Below are 4,894 nucleotides of genomic sequence, written 5' to 3' on the forward strand. Positions count from 1 at the left end.
TTCCTGTAGGGTTCCATTCTATATTATCTCATGCTTACCTTTTTATTGGAGCATCTTCTCACCCATACCCACCTGCTCTAGTCTTTCCCACCCTTAGCCTCTCACTTTGGTCTTACTAAGTGTGTGTGTGTATATATATTTTGAGTTTTAAATTCATTTTATTTAATTGCATTTATAAGCCACCTTGAGGGCCCTTCTTAGGGCTAAATAATCATTATATCCTTTTGCCAACACTTCCCCAATGAGTTAAAACAGGGGTGGCAGTGTTTACTTTTTCAGAGGAAAGGTAATCAAGGGTGAGACTCTAAAGGTGAAGATGGGCTATAAAACAAACAACTGTAAAACAAACTTTGTGCTGTAAAACAAACAACAAAATGTGTGTGGGGGGACCATTTCATGACTATTTTAAATTAGATTTAACATATGTTTTAATATCTTTTCTTTAACTATCTTCAAAGACATTAAAGTTTACTACTTAAGCTTCTATGAAGCATCACATCTACATTGTTCTGGGGGTTTTGTTGTAACTTTGCACGATTCGGTTAATGAACATGTTGAATGCAGCATGCTCCATCTTCAGTAGCCTCTCCTGTATCCGGTACTTCTGACCCTTCAGTTGATATGCTCATTAGTTCATTCATATGATCAGGCAAAAAGAACTTTTTTCAGAACACAAAATTCTATTCAGTGGTGAAAAGAATGGTCAACTGTAGCTGGAAGTAGCAAGATTTCTGCCAGCTGAGGCAAAATTAGGTTCTCAAACTCTTTCAGATTATCAGACCAGGGATTGCTTCAGGTAGTCTTGGCTTTTCAGACTCTCATCCTTTTTGGTCCTGGCTAGTTGAGTGACTGAACATTGCAGAGCTGCTACTGCTGAAGGTTCTTAAAAGACATTGGTTTCTTCCTCACACAGAAATCTCCTTCTCGATGTCTCATCAAACTGTCCCCTCTCCTCCTCAGAGATGCAATCTTTCCTTGCAGGGATTCATACTGATGGGATAACATAGACAATATATGGGAAGGTCAATATGATTAACAGCAAGAATCTGTTAAAGTACCTACCGGTTGAACTAATTCTCTGAGTTGAGAGCAATGGGCAATAGTTCTCAGACTCAGACCTGTGACTAATATAGTCTTTGACTGAATGCATCTGCAGGTAGGGACGGCCCTTCCATGAGGCAAAGTGAGATAGTTGCCTCAGACAGCAGATTACTGGGGCGGCAGCAAGATGCCCTCCTCCCCCTTTTAAAAAAAAGGGAAAGGGGGGGAGGATGATGTATGCAGTGGGTGTCATTTGGCCCCCTGCCTCAGGCACATGGAGGTCTCAGATTGCCACTATCTACAAATCTCTAGCTTGTCAGTCCCCAAGGCTACTTGTTGAGGTGCTGTACAATAGTGGGCTATTAATTTCTCTCTTCCCAGTCCCTCTCTCAATACTATTATCTCATTCCTCTCATAAGAGAAATGATTGAAAACATTTCTACCTCAGAGCTCAACCACCATCACCACCACCCCCTCCTTCTCAGACTATTCTCTCCTCAGATTTCTGGGACAATTTTTTTTTAAAGGCTTCCCTTGCATGCATCTGCCAATGGGCTAAAACTACAGAGTTAAATATAGATTGTCTGAAGGACTTTTTATAAATGCTTAGAGCCACTGCCCCCCCCCCCATTAAAGGTGAGAGTATAGTTTTCATACAGCACCTCAGATGTTTTTTCCATTCTGGGCTGCATCATTGCCATCTCTTAGGCACTGATGACATTACATTGGAGAGAGAGAGAGAGAGAGAGAGAGAGAGAGAGAGAGAGAGAGAGAGAGAGAGAGACACTGAAGACCTGTGATATCTTTGTAGTACCTACAGACAGTGGCCCAAGGTATTGGCCTGAAGTGACGTGCCAAATACTGCCTTGCACTATGGCCCTAGTGGGAACCAGCTCTTGTTGAAACTTGCCCTTGTTGCAAACTTTGGAAGTGGTGCGAAGGGGTGAAGAGGAGGGGAAATTGCCAGCAGCCTGTTCTCATGTCTTTCCAGTTTTGCAAAGAGCGTGTGGAGAGGAGGGAAGCCTTCTCTCTTCTCCTTGTGCTCACTGCAAAGCTTGCAAGGGTCATATCAATCCAGAAGAGTTGCTTTGATGGTGGTGTTGAGTGGCATCTTGCTGCCCTGCTGGCACCCCAATAATCCACTGCCTGAGGTGACCATTGTGTCTCCCCTCCCCTCATGAACTGACCCTCCTGCATTGCAGAAGTGTAATCTGAGACCCTCAGATTGCACCAAATCCTTAGCTAGATTTATCCAGCTCTAAAACCCCTCAGCTGGCTTTTTGACATCAAGCTTTTTCTTTCAAATAGGTACTGATAGTTATTATTGAGGCCATACTGCATTGAGGCCAATCCACTGCATTCTCATGTTTTTCCTGTTCTCATTCCATTTCCCCACCCTGCTTTTTGAGACAGCAGGATTTAAAGCACAATTCTGTACTGCATAGACAGACTAACAGAAGTATTCCATGTGGAGGAGTGGGTAATGATGCAATCAGTGATGTAGGTGGTGACTGAAACAACAATTTTATGCATTGAATTTTTTTTTAAAGTGAGATGGAAGTGCTGTAGCTCAATGGCAGAGCACATGTTTTGATGCAGAAGGTCCTAGGTTCAATTTCTGGTGTCTCCAGATAGGGCTAGAAAAAGACCCCACTGGAAACCCAGAGAGCCCCTGCCAGTCCATGTGTAGTCAGTATTAGTACAGATGGACCAATCATCTGACTGAGTATAAGGCAACTTCATATGATCAAATATATTATTAAAGATAGTAAGGGAAAGCTGTGGTGTGAGCACCAGCTGTGGGGGAATGTGAGGGAAGAGGAAAGCATAATGGAAAAAGTGGAGGGGTGATAGTTGTATTTCTTTAATGTAGACAAAACCATGTCATCTGTTCTTTTTCTTTCTCAGGGAAAGGGAAACACAAATACACAGAGAGGAGTGGGAGACAAACATCAATCCCTCGCCTACCTTGGCAGTCTTTCTTGCTAAGGTAGTGCCTCTGATGAGAGGAGAGCTGGACTTGTGGTAGCAAGCATGACTTGTCCCCTTAACTAAGCAGGGTCCACCCTGGTTGCAAATGAATGGGAGAATGTGAGCACTGTAAGATATCAGGGCTGGACTGGGGGCACTGAGAGGGCAGTGGAATGTATGAGGAGAGGGATCCGGGTTTTGAGCAGAATGGGTAATTAAGGGTGGGCGTCAGGGTGCAAGGGCACCTTGCGGGTGGGGCACACCAGGAATATGCCCTGTTGCCCTGTGGGCCAGTCCAAGCCTGTAAAATATTCCCCTCAGGGGATGCAGCTGCTCTGGGAAAAGCATCTAGGTTCCAAGTTCCCTTCCTGGCTTCTCCAAGATAGGGCTGAGAGATATTCCTGCCTGCAACCAGGGGTGCAACTATAATAGGGCAAGGGGAGACAGTTGTCTGGGGGCCCACTGCCTTGGGGGCCCCCCCAGAGGCAAGTCACATGACTGACTCCCCCAGTTGCGCACCTGCCTGGGCTTCCTTCAGTTGTATTCATCCTCCGAAATTGATGTGAGTGTTAAGACCTGGAGCTACCAGAACAGCATGCCTTTCTCTAGTACCATTAAATGACTTGCATCGTCCAGTTTACAAAACCTTAAAAAAAATAATTTAGGATGATGTTCTATTGTGGCACATAGGTTTTATATATCTATAAAAATTTCACTATGCTTTTTGTTACCACTATTCAGCCTCATTTAAGATTTCTTTACTTCATGAGCTGAGCTTCAGTGAAGGGGGGGCATTTTAAAATCTTGTCTCTGGGCCCACTCCAACCTTGCTACGCCCCTGCCTACAATCTTGGAGAAGCCACTGTAGTCAGTCTGAGTAGACAATATTGAGCTAGATGGACCAAGGGTCTGACTCAGTATATGGCAGCTTCCTATGTCCCTATGATATATGTGGTCAGGTGCTGCGGGGTAGTGGTTGTAGGAGCAGAGGTAGTGGCTAGGAAGACTCCGGTTCTTGTTACGCCCTGCAGTTCTCAGGCAAGCCAATCCTGTGCCCAAGGGAGGGCACTGCTCTTTTGGCTGTGCAAACACCTTTGCCTGTCTTGGAAGAACTCAAATCCACCACCACAGCAGTGCTGCTTCCAGCTTCTGCCACACACCTCCACGGCAGAGCAGTCTCAGCATCCAGCCTGCAAACAGACTGGCCCTCCCCCAGTCATTAATCCCCATGTCCCATTGAGAGAAAGTATAATCTAATTTACCACCACCCACCACCCCCGATTATTAGCAGGAATGGTCAGTCGCCCAGCGGCTGGAACAGTATTAATGTCTCGATCAGCTCAAAAATAGTCTTGGCGAGATTGGAGGCGTGTGTAAAAACCCTCGACTTCTTAGCCCGGTGAGTGGCCTCCTCCACCCCCCTATGTTATAGGACGAGTTTCCCCTCACAAGCCAAGGGAACCTTCTCTCACTTCTTCTTCTGTTGGCTCCTTAAGAGTCTGGCGGCACCGGGATGGGGATCGAGGGGCGCAGAGAAAAGTGTGTGTGTGTGTGGGGGGGGGGCAAGCTAGTTCTCGCAGGGGGGGCGGCGCTTGCAAGTTGCCACCCCCCCCCCACCTCTAGCCACTCTTGCCTTCAACACGCGTCCCCTCCGCTCCCCTCCCCACACCTTCGCCTTCCTGCTTGGCCTGGGCCCCCTTCTCCACCCAGTTCTAGCCTTCCCAGTCTTGACAGCCCCTCCCCTGGTCTCAGGGTGACAGTTGGGGCAACGCAACGGTTGGAGGAAGGCACGCGCCCTCCACGCCCCTCCCTCAAGGATTCTCTCTCTCTCTTCCTCCCTCCCTCCCTCCGCCGGCCCCCTTCTCCAAGGTGCTCCTTCCAC

The 4,894-nt window shown here is 47.0% G+C and overlaps 1 long non-coding RNA gene across 2 annotated transcripts; it reads right to left on the reverse strand.

Moving 5' to 3' along the window:
• Positions 1-403: 403 nt before the first annotated feature.
• On the reverse strand, positions 404-4,639 carry LOC128328710 (uncharacterized). 2 transcript variants are annotated; one of them, XR_008309364.1, is made up of 4 exons: positions 4,485-4,639; positions 3,532-3,658; positions 3,010-3,108; positions 404-990 (listed from the first exon to the last, which is right to left on the reverse strand). It is a non-coding gene; the product is annotated as an uncharacterized LOC128328710 (long non-coding RNA). The 2 variants fall into 2 exon arrangements; XR_008309363.1 differs by lacking the exon at positions 4,485-4,639 and having other exon boundaries at positions 3,532-4,455.
• Positions 4,640-4,894: the final 255 nt, after the last annotated feature.

This window comes from Hemicordylus capensis, chromosome 6 (genome assembly GCF_027244095.1).
Source record: "Hemicordylus capensis ecotype Gifberg chromosome 6, rHemCap1.1.pri, whole genome shotgun sequence".
Classification (NCBI taxonomy): domain Eukaryota; kingdom Metazoa; phylum Chordata; class Lepidosauria; order Squamata; family Cordylidae; genus Hemicordylus; species Hemicordylus capensis.